Source organism: Macaca mulatta, chromosome 12 (assembly GCF_049350105.2).
Source record: "Macaca mulatta isolate MMU2019108-1 chromosome 12, T2T-MMU8v2.0, whole genome shotgun sequence".
Lineage (NCBI taxonomy): Eukaryota > Metazoa > Chordata > Mammalia > Primates > Cercopithecidae > Macaca > Macaca mulatta.
In genome coordinates this window covers 146573233-146597872 of record NC_133417.1, presented here as the reverse complement: position 1 = coordinate 146597872, position 24640 = coordinate 146573233, and the positions used below count along the sequence as shown (strand labels likewise).

At 44.7% G+C, this 24640-nt stretch overlaps 2 protein-coding genes across 5 annotated transcripts in view; one reads left to right on the top strand and one right to left on the bottom strand.

The window, feature by feature from the left end:
• SEPTIN2 (septin 2) overlaps window positions 1-358 on the bottom strand; it is a 40156-nt gene extending 39798 nt beyond the window's left edge. Inside the window, exon 1 of the mRNA XM_015111559.3 lies at window positions 103-358. The gene's annotated coding sequence lies outside the window, so the exon portion shown is untranslated. The remainder of the gene's footprint in view (window positions 1-102) is intronic.
• The window catches only part of HDLBP (high density lipoprotein binding protein), an 87295-nt gene continuing 62695 nt past the window's right edge, over window positions 41-24640 (top strand). Inside the window, exons 1-2 of one of the 4 annotated variants that reach the window (XM_077958132.1) lie at window positions 41-143; window positions 8774-8846. The gene's annotated coding sequence lies outside the window, so the exon portion shown is untranslated. Of the gene's footprint in view, window positions 144-471; window positions 612-8773; window positions 8847-24640 lie in introns of those variants that run through there. The other 3 variants (XM_077958131.1, XM_015111546.3, XM_015111549.3) reach the window with 3 other exon arrangements.

The window sequence follows — 24640 nt, the reverse complement described above, 5'->3', positions numbered from 1 at the left end:
GGCGGTTGGCCATATAGAGTCTGGGGGTGGGGGGGAGGTCAAGCGTAGCCTCTTCTCCTTTACCAAGATGGCGGCTTGTCCCTGTTTCGCCACAGTTCCTACCTTATGAGCTCGGTTTTCTTATGCTAATAAGAGTGGAACAGGTAATGAGAATCTTCGCCTTGCGGTGGGTAACTGGAGTCGGGGGAAGGCCGTTTGTTAGAAGGAGACAGGTGCCCACTGAGGAGGAGAGAGGCGGTCGGGGGAGGGCAGGTGGTGGCGGGAGTGCGGAGCGATCACGGGGAGGGGGAGCCTTCGCCTCTGCTCCTGTCCTCCAGGAAGATGGCGGCAGCACCGAGCTGGGGCGCCGAGGACGACTGGGCGGGGGACGGCGAGCGGCCACGCGAAACTGGTCTAGCCCATCACCGCCGCCGTCTCGATGATCGCGGGGCCTTTCCGGGATTGGCTGCGCGCACGTCACGTGGGGCCGACGGGCCCTGCGCAGACCATCGAGTCGGGCGTCCCTCCCCGGGGACGTGGCCTTCCTGTGCCCGGGCTGGGGCCCGCCGCCCCGCGGGGGAGGGCGGAGCTGGCGCGGCCCCTAGCTTTCTCCTTCTGGTGTGGGGCCCGAGGTGAGACCTGGGGAGTGCCCCGCAAGCCCACGAGCAGCGACGTGGCTCGGGGACGGGAGGGTGCCGTGCCTGGCTGCGGCCTGAGCGGGATGGGCGCGGGCGGCTCCGGCCCGCGGGTTGTGCCCCGGCCCGGGGTGTCCTTCCCTCCCTCCCGCGTGGCCTGGAGGCACTGCCACTGTCCGAGACTCACGTCAAGGCTCGGCGCAAATACCCCTCGTTCAGGAAGCCTTCCTAGGTTTCCCCCGCTTAGAGGAAGCACTTCCTGAGTTCCTAATGGCTGCCCCGCATGGTGTTGGGAACCTGAGCCTTTCTGACACCGTGGCATGTTGCTAGGGTATTTTTGTGCGTAGCTCCTTTGAAAAGGGATTAGGTGCTCAGGGCTAGCTGCTACATATCCTCTCCATTCGACTTAGAAAATGAGAGGGTCAGACTTGACATGGTGTTTGGACGCCATGTAAAATCGAAAGAAGTCGACTTGGACTTTGCTTATTAAACAGTGCTTGTGGTCAAATGAAACGTCTGAAGGAAGGTGGATGAGTCGTAATCTTCAGGAACATGACGATTTGCCCCTCAGTTTTGCGTTTTATGTTCTCAGATTCATAGCTACCCTATACCCTAAGCCCTCAAGCAGTGACTTCACATTTATTTGGTGTCTGCTTAAGGATAATCAGTCACTTTCTTAGCAGGTAACTTCCTTAAAACCCTATTAAGATAGGTTAAGTCACAATTAGGATTTTGTCTAAGGCTCCTAGTAGCGGCACATTGCATAATAAGCTTAATGTTCATTTAGGGAAGCAAATCTGGGATGCTGAAACACTGGATGAAACGTAGTGCTTAGGTTTACATTTTGATTTTTGGACAGCTAAAAGTATCCCTAGGCTAAATTCATTAAGTACACATGATATTAGGATACTTGGCAACAGTATTTAAAAATAGTTGAAAAAGTGTTTGGGTAAGAATTCTTTCCGTCGTTTGAATTGCCGAATCTCTGGGTCTGAAACATCAACCTATCAAGAGTTTTAGACTTGGAGAAAATGGAGCTGGAGCCTATACTGCCTCAAGTCTCAGGGACAGCATTTGAAACCCCGTTAAATAATTCATCATGAGGATTAAACTTTCCTGTTACTACCATTAGTTTTGCTTGATACCAAGCACTGTTTAAGGGACTTAGCTCATCTTATCATGAGTCAAATTAACGTCATTGGGGTAAAAGTGCATTGAGTGTAAGGAGAGTACCTCTAAGACGTAGTTGACCTATGTCCCGTCCCTCAGCGCCACTTGGCTTAATCCAATCCCTGTCACAGTGTCCTCTGTAGTGGGCAAAGCTAACTTCTCAGTGGCCTGGTGGGAGAATTTCTTCTTGAGTAATTAAGTATTTTTCCAGGTTTTGTTGTTTTGGCCTTCCAGTTGTCTAACTTCAGCCTCATGGCCTCACTTCTTCATTTCAATTCAAAAAAATATTTGCTGGAAATTGCTGTGTAAGGTTAAGGGTTCTGCAGATACAGAGGTTAAGAGGATATAGACTTTTCGGCTGGGCACAGTGGCTCACGCTTGTAATCCCAGCACTTTGGGGGGTCAAGGCAGGTGGACACTTGAGGTCAGGAGTTCGAGACCAGCCTGATGAACATGGTGAAACCCCGTCTCTACTAAGAATACAAAAATTAGCTGGGCATGGTGGCGCGCGCCTGTAATCCCAGCTACTCAAGAGGCTGAGGCACGAGAACCTCTTGAACCCAGGAGGCGGAGGTTGCAGTGAGCCGAGATTGTACCACTGCACTCTAGCCTGGACGACAGAGTGAGACTGCGTCTCAAAAAACCAACAAAAAAGGGTATAGATTTTTCTTTTCCTCAAGCAGCTTGTGGTCTAGTGTGAGAAACTCATTTGTAGAAGAGTAATTACATTACAGTGTCATAAGTTTGATGATAGAAACATATATAAGGTATGGACGTAGGAAACAAGCTGTGATTACCTGTTGGAAAGTCTTCCTATAGAATGTGGTCCTTGAACTGGTAAAAGACAAGTAAGAGTTTTTCCAGGTGGCGTTGAGTGTACAGGAAGACTAGGAAGGAGGAGGCTGGCATTTATAGTTGGTGGCATACGTGGGCAACAGGTTGAGAATTTGGTATACTCTTGCCATTGCAAATGGTAGAGGGCTTGGCTCAGACTGTGTACTGAAGGACTTGATGCCCTTCAGTGAGTTTTATCTGAGATACTCTGACCTGAACAGAATTTGAGATGATTGCGCTGGGTCCACTGGGATCACTTACGATCCTTCATGGGTCTTATGGATTCTCCATTAGTGCGTGCCAACTGAAACTTACAGAAAGGGCCTAAGCAGAGAACATGCTTTTTAGAGTACAAAGTGGTAGTTTTATTTGGTATGGCCCGTTCATTGTGCATCCATCCCATAGGCAAATGGTGATACGAAGCTTTTCCCTCTTCTGGTAAGCAGTAACCAAGTTCTGGAAGAAGCATACCATACAGCTTTCCCCGTTGCCAAGTTATGATGACACAAAGTCCAAAATGCATGTAAAGGTTTTTCACCAAGTAGAAAAGCAGAGAACCCCAACCAGTATAATGTGTCAGAATACTTTTCCCCTTAAATTGTGAAAGCACCACAGCGTTCAACATTTGGAAACCAACAAAATAATGAAAAGAACCTTTTTTCATGTGTATATTTTAAAAATCAGTTACATGTTATTTTTTGGTATTTCTAAAGTCAGAGACATTTTAGAAGTGAAATCCCTAGTAGGCTATTGTTATACCAAGCACACTGAAGTTCCTCGAATACCGTTGAAGATGAGCCAGACACTTGTTCTGACACGTGTCTGGACGTCATGTGGTTGTGTTAATCATCTTGTTGATACTTGCTGTTAATTTGGTAACAATGAATTGACTACATACTCTCCCTTACTACTTTTTATTAGCATTCATATTAATCTTATTTCAAATCAAGGTTACGTCTTCATGTAATTTATAGAGTCAGATAATCCTAGAAAGGCTTGTAAGGAAGAAGTGCCAACGTCCTTCCCCTAATCGTGTTTCCTCCCCTGCAGAGTATCTACTTTAGCCTTAGTAGATTTCCTTGATCTTTGCCTCCAACTCTGAAGAGTGTATTTGCTTGACATCTATATTTGTGTCCCCCCACCCCTGTTTCATGTGATGTTTCTTCACTTGACACTAAGAATAGGTAGGAAGTTCCTAGCTTTCTTTCACCCTCTGCCTTCTCAGTGCAAACAGATCCATGGCTGCCCAAAGTGATATATGCTTGGTTTGGTTAGTTCAGTATTGATTGTTTATATTATGACTACATACTGCCATTTGCAGCTGGACGAAGTGGTATAATAGGATTGTTTTCCCTTTTCTGGATAACTTTGTGTTTTCCTGGATTATTACAAGTGTTACCTGTTTTTGTTTGCTTGCTGCTTGCTCAGTTTTCTGTATTTTATCACTACAATTCAACCCCAAATTCTGAACCAATTGTCTAAATCTTTCAAGAAATTGTCTGATTTCTTTTGATGAAAATTAGTATTCCTATCATTTTATCTTGAATAAATCTCTTCCAGCGCCTCCAATCTGCTGCAGGCTTGTCTGTGCCTGGAATCTTGTAAAACTCATCACTCCCTCTTGTGTTGGAGCCTTACTTTTCTGGAACCTATGTTATTCTCTTTATTTTACTCTCTCACTTGCCTTCACTAATTGCCTGAGAGGTGCATGGCAGATGAAGTTTTGAGAATGTGTATGTACGAAAGTGCTTCATTCTGCTCTTATCCTGAGTAGGAGTTTGGACATCATTTTGCTCCGCTGTCTTTAAGCTTCCAGTGTTATTGAAGTCTTAAGCTGTTCTGATTCTTTTTTCTTTCTATTGATACATAACATTGTTAGAGTCTTTGTATGTGACTACCTTTTCCTCCATGAAACCTGAAGGCTTTTCTTTCTTTTTTTTCCTTCTTTCTTTCTGTTTCTTTTCTTTTGTTTTTTTGAGACACAGCGTCTTGCTCTGTTGCCCAGGCTGGAGTGCAGTGGCACTGTCATAGCTCACTGCGACTGCGATCTCTGGGGCTTGAGTGATGCTCCTGCCTCAGCCTGCCAAGTACCTGGGACTACAGGCATGCACCACCACACCCGGATAATTTAGAAAACTTTTTGTAGACATGAGCTCTCCATGTTGCCCAGGCTGGTCTTGAACTCCTGGCCTCGAGTGATTCTCCTGCCTCAGACTCCCAAGTACCTGGGACTACAGGCATGCACCACCACACCCGGATAATTTAAAAAACTTTTTGTAGACATGAGCTCTCCATGTTGCCCAGGCTGGTCTTGAACTCCTGGCCTCGAGTGATGCTCCTGCCTCAGACTCCCAAGTACCTGGGACTACAGGCATGCACCACCACACCCGGATAATTTAAAAAACTTTTTGTAGACATGAGCTCTCCATGTTGCCCAGGCTGGTCTTGAACTCCTGGCCTCGAGTGATTCTCCTGCCTCAGACTCCCAAGTACCTGGGACTACAGGCATGCACCACCACACCCGGATAATTTAAAAAACTTTTTGTAGACATGAGCTCTCCATGTTGCCCAGGCTGGTCTTGAACTCCTGGCCTCGAGTGATTCTCCTGCCTCAGACTCCCAAGTACCTGGGACTACAGGCATGCACCACCACACCCGGATAATTTAAAAAACTTTTTGTAGACATGAGCTCTCCATGTTGCCCAGGCTGGTCTTGAACTCCTGGCCTCGAGTGATTCTCCTGCCTCAGACTCCCAAAGTGCTGGGAGTGAAGGCTTTGCATCTGGTCTCAGAGTCTTTTCTTTCTGCGAAATTCAGAACTCCCAGAACAATGATGTCCCGTGGAGACTGTTTTCATCCAATGTCTTGCCTACTTTTTGGTCCTGTTTCTTTGCAACTCTTGTTCTTCAATGCTGGGCATTTTTGTTGATTTATTGCTTTAATTTCTTCCTATTTGCTCTCTCTTTCTAGACTTCTACTCTTGGACCTTCTGGATTGGCACTCATAATTTTCTTAAGTTTTTTCTTTTTTTTCTCCCCCATCTAAGATTTTTGTTTTTGTTTTTATCTTATAAATCGTAAATTGACAATTTATACTTGTACGTATTTATGGGGTACAAAGCGATGTTATGATTTATGAATACTGTAAATAATAAAATCAAGTTAACATAATTCATCACTTCAAATACTTTAAGTTTTTTGTTGTGAAAGCCATTTGAAATTTACTCTTTTGAAAGCGACATTATTATTTACTGTATTCACCATGCTGTACAATATATCTCAAAAAAGAAAACCACATTCCTCCTGTCTAACTGATGTTTTGTACCCTTTGGTTTTTCATTTTCTTTCTGGAAGTTATTCTCAAGTTTATCTTCCAGCCCTTCTACTGAGGTTTTTCTCATTTCTAAGAGCTTTTTCTTGTTTCCTTTATTCCTATTTTATAACCTATTTTTTGTTTCATGAATGTGCTATCTTCTCTTAACTGTTTGAAGATACTAATGAGGTTGTTTTTTTTTTTGTTTCCTAGTTTCATTTTCCTTAAGCCACTATTGAGGCTGCTTTGGTTTGTTTTGGGGTTTTTGGCTTTTGTCAGAGCCTTTTCTCAGCTATGCAGTGGTGGTCTTGTGCCTGCTCGTGAGCCAGAGGGCCTCTGAGCCTGTGTCTGTGGCTTGCTGACTGTGGCTTTCACTGCAGAGGCACCTGGCCGGGCCATTTCCTTACAGCTTCTTTGCGTTTCTTCAGATTCCCCAGAAAAATATCTGGTAGCCGTTTGCCTGGCTACGTGGCCCTGAGGAGAGAGGCCTAGGAGCGCAGCAGTACGCATAGAAGAGCTTACTTCCGTCTTTGCAGAATTGTTTCCCTCCTCTGTAACTGGTGTCTCTAGTCCAAAGATTCTACTTCTCTCTGTAGACAGAAAAGCGATGCCATTTTGCCGTGATAGGAGAGGGACTGTGCAGGTTGTGGGGTGCATCTTAGGGATCTTCCTTTTAAACCTGTCAGCCACCTCTGTTTTTGATTCAGGTCTCCTGGCTTCCAGTCATATTGCTAGTTGGCCTTCCCCATTGCCGATACGGGATTCAGCCCTTGTAGGTCTATTTCCAGTTTCTAGCTTCCAGTATTTTAATGTTCTTATCTCTAGTCCTATTCTTCGTTGTTGTGATTTGTATCTTTAAAAATCCTTTACTCTCATTTTAGTGGTGCTTCAGGAGGTAGTGTAAATGTATTGATCTGACAGCTGCCCATGCTAGAGACACTGTTCTAGGAAGTGGGCTGCAATGAGGAAGAAGCGGGTGTGTTCTCCTGTGCTTTCGTGGAGGTCACGTTTTGGTGGGGGTGTCAGGCAGTCAGCACACCAGCGGATATGCAGTATGTCCAATGTGGACAAGAAGGAAGGAGGAAAATGGAGTATCGAGGGGAGGGGAGTGGGGGACACAGCGGCAGTTTGGCGTAGTGGGGAGGCCTTGCTGATTGAGCGACAGTCGATTCAAACTTGCGGTGAGCAAACAAGCTGTGGGCAGCGATCTGGGGAAGAACTTTCTAAGAGGAGCGGACAGGAGGTGAAAAGCACAGGGGCAGGACTGTGTTGAGCACGTTGGAGGAATGTGGAACGCCAGTTACTAGACCAGTGTGGGGCAGGGCTGGAGGGTGTAGGAGATGGGCAGGTCGGGGAGGAGGCGGGGCTCCTCGCGGTTGCATCTTGATGCCTTTGGAGAGCTGGAGCAGAGTGACCCAGTACTGGTAGTGGATCATGGTGAAGTGACCACGGGCCACACCATTCATGACATTTCTCACTTTTCCCATCCCCTGTGGGAGGCAAGTATTGTTGTCATCACAGGTCGAGGCAGACCCTGAGGCAAAGACTAGACTTAGTGGTTTGGCTCTAGTTTGTGCCTTCAACTACTTCACTGCTTCCCTATCCTGGCCTTGTCAGTTAGCCTCAGTCTACCACCTACCCAGGTCTGCGTACCCCCCAAAACAGTATACACTTTGACGCTTTTCTGCAAGCACAGTTACTTTTTGGGGGAGCCCTTCTCTTAAAGCAGGGTAGGTTAATGTTTGTGAATGAAATGGAATTTGGCAGGCTGAGGTGTCTCAGGTCATCAGCTTATGTTGTCTACTGTGTGACTAATTGAGGCAAAAGATGTCCTTTTTAATAGTATTTTCTCATCACTTTTGCCCGAGTGCCCTTTAGGAATGTTATTTTTGGCATACAACTTGAGTTTCACTTAAATTTGTAATTCTTTCTGTTCATTCCTACTGCTGTGCTGCCCAGAAGTGGATTTTGCTTTGTCTTACGAGCATTGCTGAAACACTGGTAGAAAGGTGGATGGATTGGTTGTGATTAGTTTGATCTTCACAGTAGAGAAATTCAAATGGTCAGTAAGCTCAACAAGGTTTTTGTCTCACTGATGATCAGAGTTGCCATTAAAATCATATTTCCCCCAACATCAGGCTGGAAGACAAAATAAACTTCATCATTTTAGTTGTCCTCAAAGGAGAAGAGGACAGGTGTTCTGTAATCAGGTGTTGTGAGTGTAACTAAAGTCTTTGAGAGGTGGGCAGTTTTACCTTGGCGATATCTATTAATGCATTCCCTGTAATCATGTAATTCCATTTCCAGTTCAGTTTATCCTATGGAGGTACAGGCCCAAGTGAGCAGAGGATGTTCTTTTCAGCATTGTTTATAGTCGGGAAAAAAAAAATTAGTTCAAGGGTCCTGTCAGGAGGGGATTTATTAAGGAAGGTATGTTTACTCCACTCAACATGTAGTTGTTAACAAATGAGGTACATTTGTATTTGATACTTGGAAAGATGACCATGATGTCTTTTCAAAGGAAAAGAAGTGTAGCAAATGGTGAAAGAATGGGTATAAGATCCTGTCTTTATTTAAATCATGTATTAAAATTATAATTAAAGTATAATTAAAATTACAGTTTTGAAGATACACTTTAGAATATATTTCTTGGGAAAGCCTCATGGGGGATTACCGGTTTTTACATTGTTTTGTTGAGTTATATTTTACAATACTTTTAAAGCTAAAAAATCAAATTCCTTGGTAGACTATCCCTACAGCAGGCCCAGTGCAGTGTTAATCTATTAATACTGCCTATGTTCATTAAACCATTATTCATGTAGCCCCTACCTGTCCCATTTCAGTCTCTCAGGAGGCTTAGCTGTGTCCCAGAGACCCCTGTGCTGTGGCTGCAGATCTCTCCTGGGGCAAGAAGAGGTAAGAAGTGACTGATGCCAAAGTCAGTCAGCAAGCGGGGTGAGCAGTCTTGATGAATTCCTTCGGATAAGCATTTTTCAGACCTACTCTAGGGCTTGCCTTTTCCCTCTGTAGTCTCAGAAGTTCCTGGGGTGGACCTTGTGAGACCTGCAGCAGTACTTGCCGTCTTAGGTACAGAAGGCACGACAGTGATTCTTTCTCCCTGCCTCCACAAAGAGTTGAGATGTTTATCCAGGTTAGGATGGCACTGCCCCCCGTCCCCCCGGAAAAAAAAAAAAAAAAAGAAATGAAAGGATAGTGTCTTTGACTGGACGGGAGTCAGGAGACCTCACTTCAATTTTGGGCTTTTCTTTTTTTTTTTTTTAATAGGTTCAGAGCTACTCCCTGGACCTGTTCTTATCAGCCTTATGACTTGGGGACTTGGGATACTTTTTTTTTTTTTTTTTAGTTTATTGAGACAGAGTCTCACCCTGTCACCCAGGCTGGAGTGCAGTGGCACAATCTCGGCTCACTGCAACTTCCGCCTCCCAGGTTCAAGCAATTCTCCTGCCTCAGCCTCCTGAGTAGCTGGGACTATAGGCATGCACCACCATGCCTGGCTAATTTTTGTATTTTTAGTAGAGACGGATTTTTGCCGTGTTGGCCAGGCTGGTCTCGAATTCCTGACCTCAAATGATCTGCCAGCCTCGGCCTCCCAGATTGCTGTGATTATAGGCATGAGCCACTGCTCCCAGCCTGACTTGGGGTACTTTTAGACCTATAGGACTTAAGCTCCTTCCTTTTAAAAATAAGAAAGCTGAGGCCAGGCACGGGGCTCATGCCTGTAATCCCAGCACTTTGGGAGGCTGAGGCAGGCAGATCACCTGAGGTCGGGAGTTCGAGACCAGCCTGAGCAACATGGAGAAACCCTGTCCCTACTAAAAATACAAAATTAGCTGGGTGTGGTGACTCATGCCTGTAATTCTAGCTATGGGAGGCTGAGGCAGGAGAATTGCTTGAACCTGGGAGGCAGAGGTTGCAGTGAGCCGAGATCACGTCGTTGCACTCCAGCCTGGGCAACAAGAGCAAGACTCTGTCTCAAAAAAAAAAAAAGAAAGAAAGAAAGAAAGAAAGCTAAATCTTTGAGTGGGTTTTTCATTTTTCATTTTTCATTTTCATTTTGTTTTTTTAAAAACAGATGCCTCAGAACCTGGATAACTCAGTTTATCAGAAATTCAGTTTTCAAGTTTGGAAGGATAACACTTGGAGCTGACAGTCACTCGTAAAACATCTGATTTTGTGGTCCCTTTTAAAAATCCTTTTGTTATTTAAAAATCCTCACCTATTAAAACTTTTTATTCTTTGCTTCCTGTATACCAGTCATCACGCTATTTATTTCTAGCAGTGGTTATCACCGGGGTGATTTTTGTTACCCAGGGCACATCTGGCAGTGTCCAGGGACCTTTGTGGTTGTCGTGACCTACAATTGTCTAGTGGTTGCGGCCAGAGATGCTTACATCCTGTAGTGCACAGGGCAGCCCCTGCAACCGAAGCATTCGACTCAAAATGTCAGCAGCACTGAGGCTGAGGAGCCCTGCTATAAAGGGTCGATCCTTGAAAGGGCTCTAGGGTATAGCCATCACAGGCCCCGTGTTTTTCGTTGGAAAGAGTAGAGCCTGACCAGGTCCGGTGGTTCACACCTGTAATCCCAGCACTTTGGGAGGCGAAGGTGGGTGGATCACGTGAGTTCAGGAGTTCGAGACTGGCCTGGCCAACATGGTGAAACCCCATCTCTACTAAAAATGCAAAATTAGCCGGGTGTAGTGGCACATACCTGTAGTCGCAGCTACTCGGGAGGCTGAGACAGCAAAATAACTTTAACCCAGGAGGTGCAGTGAGCCAAGATTGAGCCACTGCACTCCAGCCTGGGAGAGACAGAGCAAGACTGTGTCTCAGAAATTAAAAAGTAGAGCCTGGTAGAGTGAAGCCACTTGCAGGAGTTAGTTAGGGCTATGTTGCCTTACAGTGCTGGTGTCCTCACAGATGATAATAGTAGTAAAAAACTCCACACCTGTTTACTGTGTGCCAACTCGGGTTAAGCTTTCTCCATATATAACCTCATGATAATACAAAAGGCATTAATATCAACTCCTTTTTACAGGAGAGGAGACAGGCCCAGAGAAATTAAGATCTGTAATTATTTATTTTTGTTATCTTGGCCCTTAACTTTTAGAAGTTCACACATTTAAACATTTCATCTTGACAGATTTACCCAGCGTTTGAGTGTGTGTGGGGCTTCTCTAAAGCGCAGGGTCAAAGGGGATATCCTCCCCACACAGCTCTTTCTAGTTCGGGAGTGGGACCAACCAGGCCTTTGCAGCAAGGTAGGTATTCTGTGCTGAAATACACGCTGTAAAGTTGTCCTGTGTTTCTTGGAATTTTGAGTATCTTTCATTGATTCAATCGGCATTTATTTTTCACCAAGTACATATTCGTTAAGTATGTTTTGGAAAAACTGAACAAATTGAAGTCCCAGCCCTAAAGCCATTTATGCATTTGGGGCCTGTCTCTGCAGTAACACGCTGCTTTTTAGCACTGGGACCAAGTCTGTCTGCGGCTGCCTTCGGGGGATTGGCCTCTAGTCTAGACTCTTGCTGGGTTAGTGTTTCCATCATTCTGTCAAGGATCCAGCTCTAAGGCCGACAGCCACCTCCCTGAATTCATGTGATGGATGCACAAGCCTCTTGGACTAACTCCCCTCTTCATTTTACTGCTTCCAAGCCTGGGTTACACGTTAAGCCGGTGATGTGCTATTAATGTATTGATGATGCTTTTACTTGGTTTGGATCCCTGTGGCTTAGCAGACTTAACTTGATCGTGGCAGATGCCGTATACATATTTTGAGGGATGAACAGATAGGATAGTATTGATTGCTAAAAAGGTAATGATCTGGTTGGGCATGGTGGCTTATGCCTGTGATACATACACATGCACTTTGTAATCCCAGCATTCTGGGAAGCCGAGGCAGGAGGATCACTTGAGCCTAGGAGTTTGAGACCAGTCTGGGTAAACAAAGTGAGACCCACATCTCTACAAAATATAGAAAAAAATTAGCTGGGCCTAGTGGCATGCCTCTGTGGTCCCAGCTACTCAGGAGGCTGAGGTGGGAGGCTCGTTTGCACCCAGGAGGTTGAGGCTGCAGTGAGCTGTAGTCACACCACTGCACTCCATTCTGGGTGACACAGTGAGACCCTGTCTCAAAAAAAAAAAGAAGTAATATTCTGAACTTGTCTTTTCTTGACTTTTTGGTGAATTATAATGGGCTGCCAGAATCTCGATCAGCTTTTTAGGCTCTGAGGGATATGCCTAATGTAGAAATAATCCAGTCTGAAGGCCAGGTCTCAAGGTGTCACTTTTGTATTCTTGGATGACTGTTGAATGTGTGGTCTCGACAAATGACTTTGTGGAGCAGCTTTCTCCAGAAATTTCCATGTGCTTGGATCAACAAACTTGCGACCCAGGTATGCTGAGCAGGTGCCTTCTGTGACCAAGCTCAGTATTGAGGGTCCTCCTGTCCTTGAGGCAGCCAAGTGTTCTTGTGTACAGCGGTCTTGTGTAGCAGGTTAAGTGCTGCCTCTCTGTTCTTGCTTGTTTTCTGTAATGTGCCACCTTTCTTTGCATGATTCCTTTGTCCGATCTTCCAGCGTCCTGTTGTATGGTGTGGGTGGACTGGGCATTGCATAAATGAGTTGGAGCAGTGACGTTCTTGGCCTTGCCCTGTCCTTGAAAGAGGACCCGGCACCATCTGGGGCTCCTGAAGTGGCACCTCGCACCAGCAGGATGCACCTCTTCCTGGCCCTGCTGTCAGCCTCTAAACACAGCGCAGGCTGACTTTCTTACCACGGCTCGTTTGGCTGGCTGGACCGAGTGCTACTTGTTTCTTTCTGGAGTGGGGAAATAACTTCAACCAGGTGCAGTCCGTGTGTATTATTATTTCAGCTGCAGAAGCTGTTCTAAATGCCCTTTTAGGGAACTGTGGCAGTGTGAATTCAGTGGTTGTGCTGCGTGTTAGACCTGTCCAGCTCTAGGCCCAGGCAGCTAGATTAAGTCATTGGGCATTGGTAGGGTACTGTGAGCAAAGACTTTCTCACCTCGGGCCGGGCAGAGAAGGACACGGTGGCTGAGCTCACCTGCTCCTTGGTCATCCTTCGAACCTCTGAGTGTGGATGATTCCTCGGGTAGAGAAAGCAGCCTTCTCGTGGGTGCCAAGACAGCAGCTACCTGCATAGCAACCACTCCTGGCCTATTAGGAGATTTACATGTGGAGACTCTGGAGAGAGCTGCACTTCTAAAGAGGTTGCCACAACAGACAGCCTTAGGGGAAATGGGAAAACTAGAGAGAAGGGCTCTTGTCCCAAAAGGACCAGACCCACTGGAACAAATAGAGGTAAGGAAGCAAAGAGAAAACAACAGTACAAGGGTAAAATGGGGAGAAATAGTTTTTGAAAGGGGGTCATTTATTTGGCACTTTTACCGAGTTATTTTGAAACAGAGTCTCAGTCTGTCACCCAGGCTGGAGTGCAGTGCTGTGATCACAACTCACTGCAGCTTCCAACTCCTGGGCTCAAGTAATCCTCCTGCTTCTGCCAAGTAGCTAGGACTATAGGGGTGCCTGGCTAATTTTTATTTTTTTGTGGAAATGGAGTTTTGCTATGTTGCCCAGGCTGGTCTTGAACTCCTGGACTCAAGCAGTCCTTCAGCTTCAGCCTCCGCAAGTGCAAAGTGCTGGGATTACAGGTGTGAACCACCTAACTTGGCCTCTAGTTTGTTTGCTTGAGACAGGGTCTTGCTCAGGCACTCTAGCTGGAGTACAGTGACACTATCTTAGCTCACTGCAGTCTTGAACTCCTGGGGACGCCTCCTGAGTAGCTGGGAGGCGTACTACAGGCACTGTACCTGGCTAATTAAATTTTTCTGTTTTTTGTAGAGATGGGAGTTGTGGGGGGGGGGGTCTCACTCTGCTATATGGCCCAAGCTGATCTTGAACTTCTGGTCTCAAGCAGTCCTCCCACCTTGGCCTCCCCGAAGTGTTGGGATTACAGGTGTGAGCCACTGTGCCTGGCCCTCGGCCTCTTTAACCATTTTTGAAATTGAGGTTTTGAAGCAAGTGACTTGCTCAGAAACAGTTCTCCCTCTTAGGGCTTCCTTTTCAATATTAAAAGATGTGTGGTTTCTGATTTATTAATTAGAATGGAAAACTTTTTGCCCTGCGTAACTCTTTTTCTTTAAAAATTAAAAAAAAAAAAAAAGGAAAGGATGGCCGTTTGGGATCTTTTCTGCCTGTCTGCTATAACCATTCGACAGTTGAGAACCATGTTACTTGGTGTCTTGTAGCCTGTCAATAGAAGACTCTGAAGTGTGTGTGAATAGAACCTTAAAATTCACTTTTCCTTTGCTTTGTCTTCTTTATGTTGGAGTTTGCTGACTCCGGAGTGTATATTATTAGATGAATACAAGTGTGTACTCTTCACCCCAGTATTTGCTGGCTGGTGTGAACAAAATGAAATACACTGCATCGTCCGAATGTGTTTTATTCTGTAGCAATGTGTATATTACTCTTAATTTCACTCTTCTTATGTTATATGCTTTCTAATTTTATTAATACCTAGCTCATTTGAGTGTTTCAAATGATATTACTGATTTAATTATAGTTACTTTTTAAACATTTGCTGATAAGTAGATGATTAGGTGGTCTCGTAGCATTGGCTTAAACCAGTATGTGTGCACGAAATCAATTCAGTTTGAAGAATACAATTTTTTTCTTCTGAAACAACGCTTCTATTTTGATCTAATTGCTCATGCTTGGAGCTGCCTGACCAGCCTCTGAGACCCAAGTTCTGTGTTCCCTTTGTCGTCTGCACAACGAGCTCAGCAGACTGCTGGCTGCCTGTGTACAGGGCTCCCGGGTGTCCCCAGGCTCAGCTCTGCAGTCTCAGAGGAGGACCTGGCCTGTGAAGAACTGAGGTGGTGATGTGAGGGTCTTTTCTCTTCCGTCAAATCTTGCCCCAGTTACCTTGTGTAGTATTTAGATTGTTCTCAGTTGGCCGTATGGTTGTATTGAAGGCTGTTTTAGGATATTTAGAACTTATTTGGCATGCATTAGGATTCTTCTTCTTAGGGTGTTTTAATTCCAGTATGTACTTATGCTTGTCTTCTCTACCTGCCCTGAGTCTTGTAGTGGTGGGAATGTGTGTGTGCGTGCATGTGTGTGTATTTAAGCCCTTGCTGATTGATGCAGTCACTTGCCTTTCACTCTACCTAAATATTCCTAACTCGTTGGGCAGGGTTCCTGTTACATGTCGTGGGTTACTGTCATTTGCCTAGTGTCCAAGTTCTGCCTCTTGTTCGTCTTTTAGGGCAGTGTGCGATTGGGGCTCAGCAGTGCTGGTGGCTGGCCCAGATGGAGCACCAGGGGACGCCAGCTTTCTAGGGCGGGGGTGGGGGAGTTCCCCACGTGGATCTTGAAGTTGCTTGGGATGTGCTGCTGTGCATATCTGGGTTGTGCTGTGGCTTTCTTGACACTTTCTGGTGGTTTAAAAATCTACTTTCTTGTGAAAGAACATGAACCAGGAAAAAAAAATCTTTTATGAAGTTTGAGAAAATGATTGGGTGACAGACTTTAGTATCATGACAATATCTTTAGTATAATAATATCTTTATGCTTTGGTATATAAAGTTTGGGTGAAGTGTGCATTCATCTTGTAGTTGAACTCGTGATTAAACAGATATAGTCAAAATTTGTTTTTTGTTTGTTTGAGACGGAGTCTTGCTCTGTCCCCCAGACTGGAGTGCAGTGGCGGGATCTCAGCTCACTGCAACCTCTGCCTCCTGGGTTCACGCCATTCTCCTGCCTCAGCCTCCCGAGTAGCTAGGACTACAGGCACCCGCCATCATGCCTGGATACTTTTTTGTGTTTTTAGTAGAGACAGGGTTTCACCATGTTAGCCAGGATGGTCTCGATCTCCTGACCTCGTGATCCACCCGCCTCAGCCTCCCAAAGTGCTGGGATTACAGGCGTGAGCCACCATGCCCGGCCCAAAATTTGGGTTTTGACTTTGAACTGGAATGGTCAGTGTTATCCCTCTCCTATATTGATGTTTATTTCCAAATTAGGGTGCTTAGTTTTTCTTTTTTGTTTTTTTTTTGAGATGGAGCCAGGCTGGAGGGCAGTGGCATGATCTCAGCTTATTGCAATCTCCACCTCCTGGGTTCAAGTGATTCTCCTGCCTCAACCTCCCGAGTAGCTGGTACTACAGATGCATGCCACCATGCCCTGCTAATTTTTGTATTTTTAGTAGAGACAGGGTTTCACCATATTGGTCAGGCTGGTCTTGAACTCCTGATCTTGTGATCTGCCTGCCTCGGCCTCCCAAAGCACTGGGATTACAGGCGTGAGCCACCGCGCCTGGCCTTAGGGTGTTTAGTTTTTATTTTATTTTATTTATTTTATTTTATTTTATTTATTTTATTTTATTTTATTTTTTTGAGGCAGAGTTTCGCTCTGCCACCTAGGCTGGAGTGCAGTGGCGCTATCTCCACTCACTGCAAGCTCCACCTCCAGGTTCACGCCATTCTCCTGCCTCAGCCTCCCAAGTAGCTGGGACTACAAGCGCCCGCCACCACACCTGGCTAATTTTTTGTGTTTTTAGTAGAGACGGGGTTTCACCGTGTTAGCCAGGATGGTCTCAATCTCCTGACCTCGTGATCCGGGATCGCCCGCCTCGGCCTCCTGAAGTGCTGGGATTACAGGCGTGAGCCACCGCGCCCGGCCTAGGGTGTTTAGTTTTTCTAATCACAGAAGTAGTACATATCCTCCATTAATTTTTTTTAAAAACGATCTTGAATTTACAGAGGAGGTACAGATACTGTACAGCTCTTTATCCGAACCACCTGAGGGTAAGTTGGGACCATGAGACCTCCTTACCCTGGGATATTTTGGTATGTTTACTTATAGACAAGACACCGTCCTCCTTAACCGCAATACCGCCATCAAAGTCAGGAAATTAACATGAATGTGTTGCCACCTTCTGATCAGGCAGCACATTCGCATTCCATTGCAAGGATCTAGTTCAGAATCACAGTTGACTGTCAGATCTCCGTAGTCTCCTTCAAACTGGGAGAACGGAATGGTTCCTGTGCCTGAGCTTGACACTTTTAATGATCATTAGCAGTTATTTTGTGGGGTCCCTTATTGTGGGTTTGTTTGGTGTTTCCTTTTGATTAGATCTAGGTTTTGCGCCTCTGGCTGGAGTAGTACAAGGAGGAGGCTGGGTTCTTCTCTGCATCCTATCAGGTGGTGCAGAATTCAGTTAGTCCTCTTCCTGGTGATGTGCACTTTACTTGCTTGATTCAGGTGCTGCCTTCCAGGCTTCTCCACTGTGAAATCTTTGTAATTGTTAAGTATATCGTAGGGAGATACTTTTGAAATAAAATCAAACTTTCAGTTATCTCAACTATCTCAACTTTAATCAGAGTTCAATTTACTTATATCAGTATTGGCTCATGGTTTCCCTAGTTAATTCGGTTGATTATTATCATTTTACCATGATTTTATTTGATACTCATCATCTCAGGTTTGACCCATGAGAGTCCCTCAAGCTCCTGTCTCCTTCTTTTTTGTATTTTTTAATTTTTATTGTATTTTATTTATGTATTTATTTATTTATTTATTTGAGACCAAGTCTTGCTTTGTCGCCCAGGCAGGAGTGCAATGGTGCCATCTCGGCTGACTGCAAACTCCACCTCCCGGGTTCAAGCGATTCTTGTGCCTCAGCCTCCTGAGTAGCTGGGATTACAGGCGTGCGCCACCGTGCCCAGCTAATTTTCTGTATTTTTAGCAGAGACAAGGTTTCACCACATGGCCCAGGCTGGTCTCGAACTCCTGAGCTCAGGCAGTCCGCCCACTTTTGCCTCCCAAAGTGCTAGGATTACAGGCATGAGCCACCACCGTTCCTGGCCTTTTTTGAGACGGGATCTCACTCTGTCCAGTCTGGAGTGCAGTGGTGAACTGTCGGCTCACTGCAACCTCCACCTCCTGGGTTCAAGTGATTCTCCTGCCTCAGCCTCCCAAGTAGCTGGGACTACAGATGTGTGCCACCACGCCAGCTAATTTTTGTATTTTTAGTAATGATAAGGTTTCACCATGTTGGCCAGGCCGATCTGAACTCCTCACCTCAGGTGATCCACCCGCCTTGGCCTCCCAAAGTCCTGGGATTACTGTCTGCGTCCTTATGATATGTCCTCATTATTCTCTTTCTTGTTCTCTTTTCTCTCTTTCTTTCTTGTACCGCAGGATACTCTGGGGTCTTCATGTACCTTCCCTGCCCCAGACCTGGATTCTGCCTTTGTCTTCAGGAAGGCCTGCTTCCCTTTTATGGCAGTTGGTCCTCAGAGAAACAGGGTCTAGGCACCAGCTAGGTTGTTGGAGTGTTACTATACCCAGGCCCTCTCAGTCGGCTGAGCATGTGTATACATACATATACAAAACATACACATAGATACATGCATGTGTATTTTTAGCACACTGTCTCATTTTTTAATATTTCCTTGTATTGAAAAGCATGAGTTTATTCTAGTACCCCCATTTCCAATCTAATACCACGGGGTTTATTCTAGTTTCTTGCTTTCCAGGTGGATAACTCTGTTTCCCAACAGTGACAGTCTTAGATCCCAGTGTCTCTAATATGTTTACTTCCTTGATTATTCACCCTATGTGGAACGAGACTCCTCTTGTTGACCTTCCTGCTCAGATGCCCGTTGCCTCACTCAGCTGCTGTCGTCCTGCACCTCCACCCACCGTGAACATCTTCCTCACTCCACTTGGGCTCTGATACCCTAGCTGTGTAGATATTCTCTTATGTGGAAGCCCATATCCCCAGGTTAAAAAGAAAAAAAAAGTCCAAGTCCTATACGCTCTGTTTTTGCAGCTTTATCACTTTCGTTTAATGTACAGTAGTCTGCACTTTTTCCAGAGACTGGTACACGAGCCGTTGGATTATTGTTGGTGACAGCGCCTTACTGTGTGGTGTCCACGTCCCACTTAGTATTACTGCCTTCTTGCTCATGCACACTCGTGTTCTTCCCAGTTCTTTGCCTGTAGCATGCTGTCGTGAGCCTCACCTATTACACCTATGGTTCTGTATTCTTTTGCAGGCTCTTCTGGAGAGTAGCATTTTTGAAGTGTGATTGCTGAATTAGATTGTGTATTTCTATTTTTTGTTATGTGTTTCTAAATTGCCTTCTAATTTTATACTTTATCAATGGTTGAGTAGTCTTTTTTCCCCCTTACCATTATAAAAACTGAATGATCACTTTTGTTCATCTTTGCAGATCTCACAAAGGCTGCATGAAGATAAACATCTATTCGTGTATTTGTGGGCAATTTTGTACTAATTTTCTGATTTGTGTGTTCATGTGTCCTAACCTATTCAGATGTTTTCCAAACATTGAAAAACTATTTGTATCTTGACTTCTATATTAGTGTTCTATAAAATTCTTATGCTCTGATAGGGTCAAATAAATCAGTATCTTCCTCAGTGGTTTTTACAGTGTATATTGTTGGAGGCTTTTTGCACCCCCAAATCACAGGTTTTCCTCCTTAATCTTCCAGCTCTTCAAGGTTTGATTGTTTACATCCAGATCTCCAATTCATCTGAAATTTATTTTGGAGTATGTTGTGAGGTAGGGATCAAACTTTATATGTTTTCAAAATGGATAGCAAATTGGCCCCATTCCTTGCTGATTTGAAATGGCCCTTGTATCAAATAATAAACTCATAAGTACACGAGTCTTTTTCATGCATCAAGTGCCTCTTCCTCAGCCAGTAACACCAAGTGCTGATTACCGTTGCTTTGTAGTATGCTTTGCTAATTTTAGTTGAATTCCACTTTTTTTTTTTTTTGCAAAATTTCCTATCTTGGTTTTATTTTTAGGTGAATTTGAGAATCCTTGTTACAGTTAAAAAAACAAAACAAAAAAAAAAACCTACTGGAATTTTGTGTTAGTTTCCCAGGGCCGCCGTAACAAATTACCACACATTTGGTGGCTTACAACAGGAATGCATTCTCTCACAGTTCCGGAGACTGGAAATCTGAAATCTGGCAGGGCCACACTCCCCCTGGGGGATAGGAGAGAGATTGTTCTTTGCTTCTTCCGTCTTCCAGCTCCTGTCCCACAGTCCTTGGCTTGCAGCTGCATAGTTCCCACCCCTGCCTTCCTCTTCACGAGGCTTTCTCTTCTGTCATGGATGGCATTTAGAACCCACCCAGATAATCCAGGATCATCTCCTCAGCTTAGTATCTTTCACTTAATCTCATCTGAAAAGATCCCTTTTCCAAGTAAAGTAAAACTTACAAATTTCCAGGGTTGGGACTCCCTGTCTTTGGGTGGCCATTTTTCAGCCTATCACAGATGTTATTTGGAGTTTGATTGGGGGTGTAGATGAACTTGGAATAGAACAGACATCTTTTGTGATGAATCTCCTGGCTAAGTCTTGGCATCATCTCCATGATTCAGGCTTCTCATGTGTATGTGTGTTGTGAAATTTTTGTTTTGCCAACTTGCCAAGCTTGCCTTCACTGTTACTAGGGCTTCGTTATAGTAGAGGGATTTTCTAAACAGGTCATCTGCAGACAGTGGTATTTGTCTCCTTGCTTAATTCTGTCTCTTCAGATGGCCTGTTGGACAGTCTTGGACAGTAGTAACATCTTGGTCATTCTGTTACATATTTTAATACTATAATCTTTTTAGTAAATACATGTTACTTTGAGGAAATATTGTTCATATAGCCATTTGCTGATGTTAAACTCCATAGTAAGTAAATAATGTGTGCTGAATTTCATCAGATTTTTGGGCATTTTTGAAATGGTCGTCAGTCAGCCATGTGTATGTATATTTATATTTGTACTTTTTTTATTTTGGAGACGGTTTCGCTGTGTCACCCAGGCTGGAGTGCAGTGGTGCAATCTCGGCTCACTGCAGCCTCCACCTCCCGGATTCAAGCGATTCTCCTGCCTCAGCCTCCAGAGTAGCTGGGATCACAGGTGCCCACCACCATGCCTAGCTAATTTTTAGTATTTTTAGTAGAGACGGGGTTTCACCATGTTGGCCAGGCTGGTCTTGAACTCCTGACTTCAGGTGATCCACCTGCCTTGACCTCCCAAAGTGCTGGGATTACAGGTGTAAGCCACCGTGTCTAGCCTACTTGTCCTCCTTTTAGCCATAAGTATATATTTTCTGATTTTAAAAATGTATCCCTAGAACAGACCATTCTTAGTCATGAAGTCTGGTTCTCTAAATTTAGTGATCAATTTATTAGGCTAGTGTTTTGTTTAAAAATTTACAGATTTTCCAGCTTGGGCAATATAACAAGACCTGTCTCACGGAGAAAAAATTAGTTGGGCGTGGTGGTGCGCACCTGTAGCTGCAGCGCCTTGGGAGTCTGAGGCGGAAAGGATTCTTGAGCCCAGGAGTTCAAGGCTACGTTGAGCTGTCTTGCACCACGGTACTCCAGCCTGGGCGACAGAGCGAGACTCTGTCTCAAATAAATAAATAATAAAATAAAATAGAAATTTACATGTTTGTAAAATACTCTGTAATTATTAGTCTCTGCAACATCTACTCGTTGTTTTGGGAAGACAAAACAATGCTGATTTTCCTTTGGGGAACCACTCTTCCTACCATGTATAGCCTTGTGTTTTAGACAGAATGGCTCAGCTGCGTGGGTGGACCTGGGTTGGCTGTGGCTAACAGGCATAACACATGCCCTTGGTCCCCTGATTATAGTTGTTGATCCCTAATGGGATCAGAACCCAATTAATGCCAGTGAGATACAAAAATAATTCGTGGGGACCTGTGAGACAAAGAAGCTCTCATTTCCTTGGGAGCCACCAGAAGATACAGTTACTGCCACTTATAACACTTCTTATTTCAAAACCCGGCAAAGATAAGGTCGTATCATTGTCATCTCGGGTGTGTTTTCTTTTGTCAGACTAGAGAGAGTTAATTGCTCTTCAGTTGCTTTTTTCAAAGAAACTGATTTTGGTTTTGATTGATTAAGTAGCTATGTTTCTGTTTCTGTTTTTTGGTTTTTGGTTTTTTTTTTGAGGTGGGGTCTCGCACTGTCACCCAGGCTGGAGTGCAGTGGTACAATCACGGCTCGCTGCAGGCTCAACCTCCTGGGCTCAGGCGATCTTCCTGCCCCAGCCTCCCAAGTGGCTGGGGACTACAGGCACGTGCCACCACGCCAGGCTAATGTTTTGTATTTTTGGTAGAGATGAGGTTTCGCTATGTTGTCCAGGCTGGTCTTGAACTCCTGGACTCAGCGATCTGCCTGCCTCAGCCTCCCAAAGTGCTGGGATTACAGGTGTGAGTCACTGCACTTGGCCTGTTTTGTTTTGTTTTAATTTTTTTTGAGGTAGGGTCTTACTTTGTCACCTAGGCTGGAGTTCAGTGGTGCAAGCACGGCTCACCGTAGGCTCAACCTCCTGGGCTCAGGCGATCTTCCTGCCCCAGCCTTCCAAGTAGCTGGGACTGTAGGCATGTGCCACCCAGGCTGGGAGTGCAGTGGTGTGACCATAACTCACTCACTGCAACCTTAAACTCCTGGGCTCAAGGGATCCTCCTGCCTCCGCCTCTCAGTAGCTGGGACTACAGGTGCGTGCCATCGTGCATGGCTTTTTTTTTTTAATTTTTTTTTTGGAGATGGGATCTTGCTTTGTTGTCCAAGCTGGTCTCAAACTTCTGGGCTTAAGTGATCCCAAAGTGCTGAGATTGTAGGTTTGAGACACTGCACCTGGTCTTATATTTCATCAGTTCTTTTATTTATTCCTTCTACTGGTTTTCACTTTGCATCTTGACTTGAATGCTTAGTTCATTCATCTTCATTAATACAGCTTACAAGTTTGATTCACCCTCTGAGTGTAGCTTCAGCAGCGCTTTGTAGTGGTGCTCTTTGCTCTTTTCCTTTTCTTTTCTTTTTGAGACAGAGTCTCACTTTGTCATCCAGGCTAAGTGCAGTGGGGCAGCTCACTGCAGCCCTAACCTCGCCACACTCACGTGATCTTCCTGCCTCAGCCTCCTTAGTAACTGCAGCCACAGGTGTACACCACCACACCTGGCTAATTTTTTGTTTCCTATTTTTATTTTTGGACAGGTAGTCTCACTATATTGCCCAGGTTTCTTTTCCTTTTTTAAACCTTGTTAGGAAAACTTTGAAACATACCACAAAATAAAAGAGAATAGAAGAGAATCATATGCCTGTCACCCAGCTTTCATAGTTGTCAGCATTTTACCATAGCCCTGCCCACTCCCAATAGTTTGTATTTTTCATTTGAGTATTTTAAAGCAAATCTCAGATTTTTAGTCACTTCTAAATACTTCAGCATGTATTTTTTAGGAAATGTGGGCTTTAAAAAACATAACCACAATACCTTTATCATACCTAACAGCATCAACCACACTCCATTAATATTATCTAATATTTATTTTGTGTTCGGTTTTCTCCAAATGTCATATAAAGCCCTTTTACAGTTTGTTTGCTTGAATTGAAATCCAAAGAAGGTCTCCACATTGCATTTGGTTTAAGCCTCTTAGCTCTTTGAAAATCTATAACTTGCAGATTCTTTTCCTTTTTTTTTGTTTTTGTTTTTAATGCCATTTATTTGTGAAGGCAGTAGGGTCATTTGTGCTGTGGAATGTCCCAAGTTTGGGATTTGGTTGACTGTGTTGTAGCACTGTCTAATGTGTTCTAATCCTCGTATTTCCTGTAGCTGGGTCAGGGTGCTTCATTGGTTTCAGGTTGGTGGTGGTTTTGGCGGGGGCGGGGCGGGTTTCAAGGATATTCCCTAGACAGTGCTTTGTGTTGCACATTGAGCAACCAGGTCACATGATGTCGGGTGCAGTGTCAGTAGGTTGAATTATAGAGTTCTTTATCAACCAGTTCTCTACTGGGTTTAACGGCCATTTGCTTGTTGCTTGTACCCGTTATTTAGTTGGTGTATTAGTTTCCTATTGCTGCTGTACCAAATTGCAACACTAGCTGAAATCAGTCTCACTGGTCTAGAGTCTGGGTAGCTGGTGCCATCAGGGAGCTCTGGAGAGTATCTGCTTCCTGGCCTTTTCCAGCTCATGGCAGCCATTTTTTGGCTGTGGCCCCTTCCTCCATCATTGGAGCACATGATCCAAAGGACACTGGGGATTGTGGTTAGGTCCCACCCATATAATCCAAAGTGATCTCCAGTCTCAGGATTCTTAATTCGTCTGTAACATATCCAAATCCAGAAATTAGGACTTGAATGTCTTTGGAGGCCATTGTTCAGCCTACAACTGACAACTACAAAGTGAAGATTTTTCTAATTCTATTCTTACGTAAAGAAGATTTCCCATATCAGTTTTGGAGGTTCTGAAATGTGGTTCCTGCTGGGGAGAAAGGAGAAATGAATGATTTTTTTCCTTTATAGTGTTTAGGATGCACTGAAACTATTAGCTTCCAAAGTTGAAGTTCATTTTTGAAGCGTTTCCCCCAGTATTAGAAACCTGTGGATGTGGATGTGATCGTGCTTCAACCCGTGGAAGCCGTATTTTGGTGCTCCTGTTGTTCTACCCAAGTTGGCTTGTGTCATGTTTGGGTGTGACCGCTTGCTCTGTGACTGCTCCCTTCCTGCCTGTCACAGGAGGGTGTTGCACCTCATCCGTGTTCTGCTTGGACCTAGAGTCAGTCATGTTTCTAAGGAACCCCAGTCTCTGCCGTGAGATGG